The sequence below is a fragment of the Rutidosis leptorrhynchoides genome, chromosome 5, assembly GCF_046630445.1.
Source record: "Rutidosis leptorrhynchoides isolate AG116_Rl617_1_P2 chromosome 5, CSIRO_AGI_Rlap_v1, whole genome shotgun sequence".
NCBI classification, from domain to species: Eukaryota; Viridiplantae; Streptophyta; class Magnoliopsida; order Asterales; family Asteraceae; genus Rutidosis; species Rutidosis leptorrhynchoides.
Genome location: NC_092337.1, coordinates 304,370,747 through 304,384,248, shown reverse-complemented (window position 1 = coordinate 304,384,248; position 13,502 = coordinate 304,370,747).

Below are 13,502 nucleotides of genomic sequence, written 5' to 3'. Positions count from 1 at the left end.
ACGAAAAACACCTTTGTTAGTTAGACGTCCAAACTTTTCAGTTGACACATGAGATGACTGATTTTGCAGAATTTCCAATTTGATTGTATGTTCTTTTGCATCATACTCACTTAAATCAGGTTTAGAACTTGTGTGTGTTGTGGACTTAAGTGATTTCTTTAAAAGACTCTCTTTTGAAATTTTTGTCATAGGAATCATAGGAATCTTTTCAGTTAACACAGAACCATTTGGAGAATGAACCTTTTTAACAATATACTGAGTTGTAGAAACAACTTTCAAACCATGATTACCAAATTGAGAACGTAGAGGATTTTTAAGAATAGTAATGGGTTTTACATCCTTAGATGTTGTTGTTCCCTTCCCCTTCTTAGTAATCCCACCAGTACATTCAAGCACATTGGTTGCAACATTAGACGTTTGCTTAAGTGTGTTAGCCTGTTTCATTTGAATTATCTTTTGTTTTAAGCTTTTAATCTCAAGACATAATTCTTCAGCAGAAACTATCACCTCACCCTCCTTAAAAGCATAAGTACATTCTTTCTTAGGTAGTGAAGGCAATTTATCACACAAAGCAAGCATTTGTTCTAATGATTGGCACTTAAGTTGCAAGTCAATATTCTCCTGTTCAAGTTGAGCTACTATACGATTCAAATTACGTACAGCAGGCAAATGCAAGTAATAATCATGCAAAGAATCAAGTTGACTTTCAAAATCTATCAAAGGTTCAATGTTCGGTTCATACTGAGGTTCTACTTTATCATCTAAAGAATTTTGACCTAGAGAATCTGTCTCAAAGAAGACAGTTAGTTCATGTGCTAGGTCTGCACGGAAAACATCATCTGGACATGCAGGTAAAGTTGGTAAAATTGGTTTCACATCAAAAATTGGTTCATCAAACACCTCATCTATTGCAGTAATGCTAGAACTAGGTTTGTTAAACACTTCATTCTCAAGCATTAAAATGTATTTCTCTAGCATGAGTGTTGGGATATAAACCAGTCTACACTTAGGCACATAATCTTCACGTTGCATGTTCTTTTAGTTTCAACAAGATTTTTCAAGAAATCAGGATTCGATTTACCTATCTTAGCATTGATTTTTTCATACATTAAGCTAATTTGATGGTATTTCCTAGATTTACTATTTACAATAATATCATCAAAATCAGCATCAGAAGCATGTACAAAATGCGATGGTAAACCAGCTTGAAAATAATCAGAATGATATAATCCTGGAATCCTTTTGGAAGCATCTTCCAAAATTTTCGGATCTTCATAACCCAACCCCCACTTTTCACCATGAATCGTTTTTGGTCTATTCATGAAAATCGTTTGTTTTGAAAGTTCCATATCCATGATAGCTTTGGATTGCTCTGTTCGATAGAGTTTTTCCTCATATCGAGCAAGTTGTGCTTTCATTTGAAAAGATTCTTTTGACAATAAAGAAATTTCAGTGTTCTTTTCAATTATGGTGTTTTCCAATTGAACGATTTTCTTGTTTAGTTTTGAAAGTGTGGGTTCATGTTGGTTTTTCAAATCAGAAAGATCTTTTTCTAAAAATTGAACTTTTTCTGCAAGTCGTTTCGATTTTAAACGATAATCAGTTCTTTCAACTTTAATTGGATGAATTGTCTTTTTCAGATCTTCCAATTCAGTTTCCTTAGAGTTGAGTTGGAGAGTCAATTGTTGCACATCCGTTTGCAATTTGGATGAGGAAGGTCTGGTCTCATTCATTTTGATTTTATCTTTTAAAACTTTGTTTTCAGATTTTAAGCCTTTGACTTCTTTTGACATTGAGACCAGATTCTTCATCAAGTCATTTTGCATTTTTATAAAATCAGGTGAGATTTCAGATGATTGTACCTCATCATCATCGGATGTTGAGTCAGAATTCTCCATTGCTTCCTTAGCTTTGATGAGCTTTGTCACCTTGCAAACATTTGCATGTTCCACCACTGAATCTGAATTGTCAGTCCAGTTAAACCAAGTATCATCAACCGGTTTTAGCTCTCCCCCAGTTTCCACAATCTTAGCCATCAACATTTTCTTCTTGTAGTAAGCTGCGTCCTTCTTCTTAGGCATCTTGCACTCACGAGAGTAATGACCAGCTTTGCCACAATTCAAACAAATTGAATCTTCCTTCTTGGAATCATCAGCACGTTATTGTTTAGATTGATTAGCTTTCTTGTAGTACGAGGAAGATGATGAGTTTTTGCGTTGATTGCTTGATTTGCCTTTAAACTTGTGTTTGTTTAAGGCTTTTGTGAACATGCCTGCCATCTTGACTAATTCAAGATGAGAATCATCAACATCAGAAAGATTCAAATCTTCTGAATCAGTTGATTCTTCAACAAGCACTTTCTTGGACAAGCTTTTGGAAGACGTCAACGATTTGCTCTTCTTTTTGGCAATTAGGGCAAGTGGATCGCCCGGAGAAGACTCTTTCCTTCCTTCTTGAAGTTTAGACACTTCAGGTTGGTAATGCATAAGAACTCCAACAAGTTCATGAATAGTCAACTTGTCAATCTCTTTAGTAGATCGAACAATGGTTCCATAAGGAAGCCAATCAGCATTGAGCTTTTTGAGAAACTTCATGTTGACTTCAGCATTTACTTTTATGATCTTGCACCTTTTCAACTCATTGAGAACACCATTGAAACGACGATAGGTATCCTTGAGTGGTTCATCAGTTTCCTGCTTGAAATCTTCATAGAATCCCAGAGCCTTATTCAATTTAGTAACGTCTGACATGTCATAACCTTCTTGCTGTCGTTTGATCTCATCCCATATATCTTTTGCTGTTGTGTTGCTATCAACATTTTCAAACAATTCATACAAGATAGCTTGCATAACAATATTCTTTGCCTCTATGTCACCCTGAGCTCTCTCACGCTTATCACCAGAAAGTTCATAGACTGGAATTGGCATACCAGTATCCGGATGATAATCAACAACTGGACCATCTCTCAGAGAAGCCCAAATGTGTTTGGCTTTCTCACCCTTATAGTCTATGTACTGAGTGATACGGTGAAGCCACTGAGTGTATTTGCTATCAAACAACACTGGAGGACGGGAATCTGATCCAATGATCAAAGTATCTTGAGTAGACATCTTGAAAATGAGGTAGATTCGGTAAAGATTCTGTATTACACAAATCTAAGATGAAAAATCACAAAAATCTGATCAGAATGTCAGATTCTGCAACAGATTCGGTACTGTAGCAGATTCGGTAAAGTAGCAGATTCGGTAAAGATTCTGTATATATCAGATTCTGTAAAAGAAACTGATCAGAAATACAAGAGACACACCCAGATTCAGTATAGATTCGATAATCACAAGAATTGTAGCCTGTAACCACTTAAAATAATGGATTAAGTGATACAGAAACTCAGATTCTGTATTTGATTCAGTAGTCAGATTCTGTATGAATTTGAAGTTCAAACTCAATTCAATCCTTTTGAATTAGATTCTGTAACTTTGCTGCACAAGGAAACACGTTAGTATCACACAAAATATCAAAGATACCGAAAGTATAGGATACCGAATGTCAGCTGTAGCAGTTGACAATACCGAGTCTAAGTTTAAAATCTAGAAATATGACAGAATCCTTTCTCAACCCACACCAATTAGCTGCGTATAATCAAATCGAATGTGATAGAATCACAATCACACCACAATCTGCAACACTTAAGATGAATTTAAGTAATGAAGCAGACTCGGTATCACAGTTACGATACCGAGTGTTGATCAAATCTTCAAAACTTAATGAATTGAAGAAATTGAACCATCAGAAATGTGATTTAACACCTCACGAACACAACTGAATCCTTAAATCTTCACAAAAATCCAGAATCAAGCTTGAATTAAGCAATACCGAGAGTTTTAGCCACAAACTCTAAAAATCAACTTGATTCTCCATAATTGAAGTTAAAAAGCTGTAATGATGATCAAAACTCTTTCTAAAATACCTAATGCACCTTTGCTGAACTTATCACAAAAATTTGAACATCAGATTATCAAATTCGATGATACCGAATGTGATTCAAAATACCGAGAGTAATCAGATTCTGTAATCTACAATCTCTAGATCGATATAGTGATGTAGAATCACTTCCTGGAAGCTCTGATACCAAATGATAGGTCAGATCATGTTGAGATTGAGAGAAAAGATAAGATAAAGAGAGATTTGGTATGTAAGAATGAGACTCGGTATTAGAGAGAATCGGTACAATTACATTCCACAGCTTCTAGAACTCGGTTACAATGCAATGGCTATCTAATTAGGACTACTTAGGTTCCTTATATAGCCCTCTTCTAAGGAACCTTCATTTAAGCTTATTTTCACATTAACACTATACAACTTCGGGGTCCTAACAATATATAATCATGTTCGTTCATATAATGGTTCGTGAATCATTGGAATTTGGTCGAGGTTAAATGAGTGTATGAACACAGTTTAAAATTCTTGAGATTCAACTTACAAACTTTGCTTATCGTGTCGGGAATATATAAAGATTAAAGTTTAAATTTGGTCTAAAATTTCCGGGTTGTCACAGTACCTACCCGTTAAAGAAATTTCGTTCCGAAATTTGATTGGGATGGTCATGGCTGACAATAAGTATGTTTTCATGACGCATATAAGCTGAAGATTAGGGTTTTATCATCATTGAGTAATATGGATAAAACCATTTGATTTTTGTGAAGAATACGAGTGAAGCTATTACCAAAAGAGTGAAATGAGTAGGTATAGATTCGTCATATCTTTTGACGTAGATAGTGTGACGACCCGGAGATTTCCGACCAAATTTAAACTTAATTCTTATTTAATTTCGACAAGATAAGCAAAGTCTATTTAATTGAATCTCAAAATTTTTGAACTACTTCATGAAATCATTTGGCCTTCGACTATTCCTGACGATTCACGAACAATAGTTGTAAATAAATATGTATATATGTATATATATATAAACATAGATATAAGTTTATATAATAAATTGAAATGATAAAATAAATTTAATTATCATAGTTAAAAATGTAAAAATAATATATAAAAATAAGTTGTAATTAAAATAAATAAGCTATATGACTTCAATGTACAAATATTATTATAATGTAATGTATGAATAATAAATATTCAATATATGTTATTATATATTACATAATTAATAATAGGTAATAATAATATAATCAGTTTGATTTCAGGTTAAAGAATATAATTGTTATAGATACTTTCATTATTACTACTACCATTAATATTAATATCAATGTTAGTATTATTAATATCAGTATTTTAAATATATAACATATAAATATGAAACTTGATATGTATAAATTGTTATATTATTATTAATATTATTATTATCATTAATAATATTAATATTATGATAATTAGTATTATTATTAATATTATGTATAATATTATTAGTACCATTTTTCTTTATATCATTATTATTATCTATTATTATTATAATTATTAATATAAGTATTATTAGTGCTATTATTATGAATATTTATTACAAAATACTACATTTTATTTTATTATTATTTGTATCATTATTATTTATTATTATTAATATAATTAATATAATTATTAATATAACCAATATAAATATTAAATATTTGTATTCATTAAATAAACTATAAAATATGATAAACCGTGCGAAATTGTTACCTGTACCTATCGAGTTTTTCTAGATTGGTACTATCATTCTCCAATTTGTTTCATGTCACATTCAGTAGTACCAATCAATTAACAACTACGTCTGATTCTTGATTTTTATTTATTTTAAATTTTCTGCTATTTTTTGTCTGATTGAGAAAATATTCACGTTCTTATATATAAGCAACCAATTTAGGATAGAATTCAGGCACACCAATCCCTTTTCATCACCAATGTCGATTACCAATTATAATTAGATCAATTCGTTGAATCAAAATAGAAAGATAAGCTGGAACCAGGCGACGGTATCTGTTCTTGCACTTTTTAATAAATTATTTGAATTTGAAAATAAATTCAAAAACTATAAATGTAGTTTTGTTGAGAATCTTTTATACAAACTTGCTGTAAAATCTCAGAATCCAATTCCTCAAATTAAGCCTGAATTTAAGAGTCAAAGTTTTCGAGTGAAAAAAAAGTCAAACATATTGTTCTTGTGAAATTCGTAATTTTTCGAATGCCTCAAGTTCAATTGATGGTTCCTTAAGTTTCTATAAACAATTTACAACCTATTTAGTGTTAAAAGTTTTAACTAAAACGAATTAGAAATTGAAAATTGAATGAGAGTCCCTAATAGTTATACAGCGAGTTTACAGCATTTTTTTTATTTTTATTCGATTTTAATTAAACCCAAACACAGACATACGATTTGTTTCTGTTTTGTATTGTAAAAACAACATTTTAAATGATACATTATATAGGATGTATTACCTGGTCGATTCAGTTACTAAAGAATAAGAAATAGGATAGAGTTTAAATAAGGGTTATAGAAATTAAAATGGTAAAATGAATTAGAAAGTAAGCTGCAGCGTGGTGGTTTGATGTATTGTCGGGTGTGCGAGAGGTCATGGGTTCGAACCCGGTCTGGACAAATTTTTTTACAGAAGTTTATAAAGGGTATAAATCTTTTATTTTTATTTCTATCATTATTATTATTATTATTATTATTATTATTATTATTATTATTATTATTATTATTATTATTATTATTATTAATTATTGTTATTACAAGTATTATGATTATTATTATTAATACCATTACTAATGAATGTATTATTATTATTTTTCACATGACTAGGATTATTATTAGTATCATTTATTAGTTAATATGATTATTATTAATATTAACCTAAGTATCATTATATTAACATGTGTATTATTATAAATATTATCATTATTATTATCAGTATCACCTATAATATTATTATTAAAGATAATTACGTTTATGAAAATAAAAGCTTTAAGAATATCATTAAGGTTATAAGTATGTTTTAAATATATTAACAAAATTTATATAAATATTCATATATAACATGTTAAGTATTCTTATTAAACTACCAATCAAATATATATTTATATAACTATATAAATATTAAGTATTTTGAAAATATACACAAACCAAATAAATATAGTATATAATTTAAGATAATATATAAACTTGTTCGATTACAATATTATGTATTAACATTGTTTACATAAATATTTACATATAACAAATTTTTGATTTAACAATATAATACTAATTATATAGATATATATGTATAACTATATGTCTAAATATTAAAATACAAAGTAAATATATATTAAAATACAAAGTAAATATATATATATATATATATATATATATATATATATATATATATATATATAACCTTTGAAATAACAAAAATATTACTAAAATTAAATAAGTAATATACATAAACTATTTTGATTATTATTACATGTTATGATTATATGTTTTAATAGATATACAATTAATATAGGTTCGTGAATCTGAGGCCAACCCTGCATTGTTCAATATAGTCATATGTATTTTTACTACAAAATACATTAGGTGAGTTTCATTTGCTCCATTTTTAAATGCTTTTGCTATATATATTTTTGGGACTGACAATACATGCGCTTCTATAAATGTTTTACGAAATAGACACAAGTAATCGAAACTACATTATATGGTTGAATGATCGAAGCCGAATACGCCCCTTTTGCTTGGTAACCTAAGAATTAGTAAACCGATCTACTAATTGACGTGAATCCTAAAGATAGATCTATTGGGCCTAACGAACCCCATCCATGGTTGCGGTTGCTTTAGTACTTCGATGTTGTTTTATCATGTCCGAAGGATTTCCCGGAATGATAGGGGATATTCTTATATGCATCTTGTTAATGTCGGTTACCAGGTGTTCAATCCATATGAATGATTTTTGTCTCTATGCATCGGACGTATATTTATGAGAAATGAAAATGAAAATCATGTGGTCTATTAAAATGATGGAAATGAATGTTTACGATAAATTAATGAACTCACCAACCTTTTGGTTGACACTTGAAAGCATGTTTATTCTCAGGTATTGAAGAAACCTTCCGCTGTGCATTTGCTCATTTTAGAGATATTACTTGGAGTCATTCATGACATATTTCAAAAGACATTGCATTCGAGTCGTTGAGTTCATCAAGATTATTATTAAGTCAATTATAGTGGAATATATTATGAAATGGTATGCATGCTGTCAACTTTCGATGTAATGAAAGTTTGTCTTTTAAAAACGAATGCAATGTTTGTAAAAATGTATCATATAGAGGTCAAGTACCTTGCGACATAACCAAATGTAATGTATTCGTCCAGATGGATTAGGACGGGTCATGAAAGATAGGATTGATTTCCAAGTTCAAGAGATTTGGAGAAAATCTTCGTATTAGGATTTGATTCTTCGACAATCAAGGGAATTAGGATCTGCTTTAAATGCGATCATCTGTTTTGATTTCTTTGTCGGATATTTTACTATAAATCCACCTCCTTTGTTTCCTTTTAACTCACACCTTCCATTATTTCTAACTCATACTTTAAAGCATTCATCAATATGCTCCATCCAATTCTGCTTCTTGATATATTATTAATCTTCATATCGGTCATTCTTCTTTTTCATCTTCCGCTGAAAGAATCTATTTACTTCTACTATACACTTGGTTTTATAGTGTTTTTAGTTCTCCCGTGTCTTTATATTGCTATATGTATTGATATATACGGTTTATAATTTCCGGGTGGTTGTTGGGTTTTATATCTTCTCTTATATTTCGATGTTCCTGCTTCTGTTTTTCCATAATCATTGTCATCTCCAGTTAATCCTTTCTTTTATTTGCTGCGATTTATACCCCAATTTCTGTTTCGGAGCTTTGTCCTTTCGTTTCTTCTTCTTGCTTGTAAGTACTACTTATAATGATCCATAATTCGCAGATATGAATTTCGGAATGAACATTGTTAATGTTCTAAGAAGGGAATTGTAATGGCACGATCTTGACTTATCAAATTACTAGAATACCTCGAAAAAGACCGAATCATCAAGAAATATTTTCTTGATATTTTATAGGTTAAAGAGAATATAAAAGTCGTGTAACATGACACATGATGACGTTATGATCTGTGAATCATCACGTTCCATTTAGAAACTCAGCATGAATTAATGTATATATATATATATATATATATATATATATATATATATATATATATATATATATATATATATATATATAATCACGTTGATCAAGTGTCATTATATTATACTAATTCATGCTTCAGTTCCCAACACTACTTCAAAAACATTCATACTTTAAACTGGAAGGTTTCAAAATTTAGAAACTAAAACAGTTTCCTTTATGATGTGATACAAATAACGCGAGGAGCCAAATGATTTCAGATAAGAATAGGTATGAAAATATCTTCAGAAATATGGAAGATATTTATAATGAAAGATACGATGATATCTTAGAATTTCTAATATCAGAGGATGATGAAGAATATTGTTCGCAGGGGTTTAGAGTTAGGAGCAAGGTATTTGTTAATGACTTCAGCAGATACTGAATCATTTAGATTCTTTGAAGGCAGGTTCAGTCTTTGTGATTTGTTCACAACCTCCTTCATACTTTGCCCAATCCGTTTTCCAGTTCCAAAACTTCTCTTTTTCTGCGCTTTACCAGCACACTATTCATTATCATCAAAAAAATTTTTTTTACTGTTAAGGTCGTTTTATAGTTTTTGCTGTTTCATCAACATTTCGAGAACTATTCCACAGTTCAGGGTGTTTTTCAGAAACGTCACATTCAAGTATGTAAGTCCAGAAGATAGACGTTATATGCACACATATAACTGTTGGCGTAAACATGCTGCGAGATTTCAAAATACTAATCGCTAATTCCCGATGATTCGTATAGCAATTCTCGTTACAAGATGCGAATGAGTAAATGATGAGGTTTCGATAAATATACTGATTCTTCGGAATGCCCAAGATCAGTGAAGTTGTTGGTAAGTTTATTGCTAATGTGGTGGAATGTGAAAGGTTCCCCAGTAACGATGCTGAAAGGACAACGTATATATAAGGCTATAATAAGGCTGTTTCGACTGAAAAGTCGAAGTTGACTTGTTGGAGCTGTGATAAAACTGGCTACATTGAAAGAAATCGCAAGGTTATTTTTGCTAATAAATGCCAAAGGATCTGTCGTGGGTACATGTTAAACTATGACTTTGGTTTCGAGAGTTTTTCAGGTGCATGACTGTGGGTAACATGTGGTTGGATCATTATCTCAATGATTCATTAGTTGAAGTGTCTTTAGGAATTTCGAGGGATTTGAACATAGATTGTAATCGTTAATATACATTTGATGTTCTAGGATTTTTGAATGATACAAATATTTTTCTGGGTTCCATGAATAGAAATGATGTTTTAGTACAGTTTTGTAGTCAAAGTGTAATTTTGAAAGATGTAGGAATCTAAAAGTGATGTCTTCTGTTAAATCTTGACTTGGATTTTGATTTGTCAAAATCAAAATATGTAATCTAATTTGGATGCGAATGGTTGTTTTGATTTCTATGAAAGAATGTATATCATTGTGAAAGTAATGAATATAGTTGATGATTTGTTGAATCGGGATCGAAGAATGTAACATATTAATTGTGAATTTATATATATCTCTCGGGTATTACCTACCCGTTAAATTTTTTTTTCACAATTAATATTTTGTACAAAAGGATTTTATTACAGTCTTTGTGAAAATATATATGTATATATTTTCTTCAGATGTAACATAGATTTTATGACTTAATATTAAATTAAGCTCATTTGATTTATGATTGAAACTAGAATTGAGAAATCCCTAAAACTTTAGAAATCACATAAGTATTTCTTCAATGATATTGAAATTATGAATCAATACTTTGTTATTAGTTGATGCATGATGTTAGTTTTCGTGAAATTTCTTGTGAACTTCGCAAGGTACGAATGATGTTATTTGAAAAATTTCGGGTACATCGATGATGAAAGTGTAAAATCAAACATATATTTGAATATTACACTTGATTTATTATGAATTGGAATTTATTAAATTGAGACAGAGATTGTAGTTAACGATGGTTAAGTTGCGGGCGAATGACGTACATTATTGCATATTTGTAATATGAATTAACCGAGTAGTTAAGATTCACACACAATAGCTTAGCACGGAAAGATTTATTTTTATTTCAAAATATATATATATATATATATATATATATATATATATATATATATGTATATATATATATATATGTATATATATATATGTATATATATATATGTATATATATATATATGTATATATATATATGTATATATATATATATATATATATATATATATATATATAAAATATACATATAATTTCTTCAGAGGGAGTGAGTTAATTCTTCGTAACTCGTTGATACAATATACTCGTTATTGATTCGTAGTGATGTCCACAGTGATTCTTGAACTGACGGAGTTTGTGATGTTATAGGTATTGTTGATTCTGATGTTGACTGTACTGACGATGCTGGTGACGCTGACGGTACTGTTGATGCTGTTGGTAAAACAAGTTTAGCTTGTTAACCACACACCATTTTTGTCAGGTTTTCTACTCTTCCTTCTATCATTTTGGTTCGCTTAACTGATTTATGGTTAGGGCCAGATTAGATAATCTCTAAGACTTTAGAGATTACATAATCGTCGCGAAATGTTTCTCCAATGAAGTTATGAATTAATATTTCGTCAGTTATTGTTGTTGGTACTCCTTGGTATCTATGGTGCGTATGACGTTGATGCTCGTGGGGCAGATTGTGAAGTTGAGGTTTACGATGCGGTTGTGGTTGGAGGTGGTAATGGTACTGTTGGCGTTGATGATGGTGGTACTGGTTATGCTGCTGGTGCTGCTGCTGGTGTTTGTAATCTCTGCACCATATTCTCCAAAGCCACTACCCGAGCGCGAAGCTCGTTGACTTCTTCTATTACACCGGGGTGATTGTCGGTTCGGACGAGCGGATAAATAAAATCTAGAATTTGATGTAGTATATAATCGTGACGAGATACTCTGGAAATGAGAGAGAAAATGGTGTTTCGGATTGGTTCGCCGGTAAGTGCTTCATGTTCTTCGTCAAGAGGGCAATGTGGTGGATGGAAGGGATCACCTTCTTCTTGTCTCCAATGATTGAGGAGGCTACGAACCCATCCCCAATTCATCTAGAATAGATGATGGCTGATTGGTTGATCCATTCCGGTCACACTGCTTTCGGAGCTGGAGTGGGATTCCATTTCGGAATCCGAGGAACTTGAATTAATGACGAATTCCATTTCGTACGATGGAATAAAGGATTTTTCGATATAAAAATGATTTTCCGGCTATCGGGTGGTATTCTATTTACATAGGATATCTATAAATATAGATCAAAAGATTTCGTAGATTACGGAGGAATTTACGGAATATATCAGACAAAGTTTAAAGTAACAGATACGATAAGATATGATTTAGCAGATACGCTAAGATATGAATTTTTTCTATACACTACTCATGCAATTAATGTAGCAAGACGTGTCTAGACTAATAATGATAAGCAAGTAATTTCCTAAGGATGATAAGCAGATGATTTCCGACTAGAAATGATAAGCAAAACTTTTGACATGCAGACACGGTCGAAGTCCAGACTCACTAATGCATCCTAACGACTTATCAGTTAGACACACTAATGCAGACCTGGTTCGCTAAGACCACCGCTCTGATACCACATGTAAAGACCCGTCCTAATCCATAAGAACAAATACAATAACATATGATTACATCGCGAGGTATTTGGCCTCTATATGATACATTTTCAAACATTGCATTCGTTTTAAAATACAAACTTTCATTACATCGAAAGTTGACAGGCATGTATACCATTTCATAATATCTATCTATAAATGATCTAATCTGTCATTTACTTAATCATAATCTTTACTGAACTCAATGACTTGAATGCAACGTCTTTTGAAATATGCCATGAATGATTCCAAGTAATATCATTAAAATGAGCTAATGCACAGCGGAAGATTTCTTTAATACCTGAGAATAAACATGCTTTAAAGTGTCAAACAAAAGGTTGGTGAGTTTCATTTGCCTTTTTACCCTTTATATTTTTGGGTTGAGAATAGATGCGAAATTTTTATAAATGTTTTACGAAATAGACACAAGTAATCGAAACTACATTATATGGTTGAATGATCGAAGCCGAATATGCCCCTTTTTGCTTGGTAGCCTAAGAATTAGGGAACATCACTAATTTTGAGAATTAGTGCACCCCTAATTGACGCGAATCCTAAAGATAGATCTATTGGGCCTAACGAACCCCATCCAAAGTACCGGATGCTTTAGTACTTTAAATTCTTTTTTATCATGTCCGAAGGATTTCCCGGAATGACAGGGGATATTCTTATATGCATCTTGTTAATGTCGGTTACCAAGTG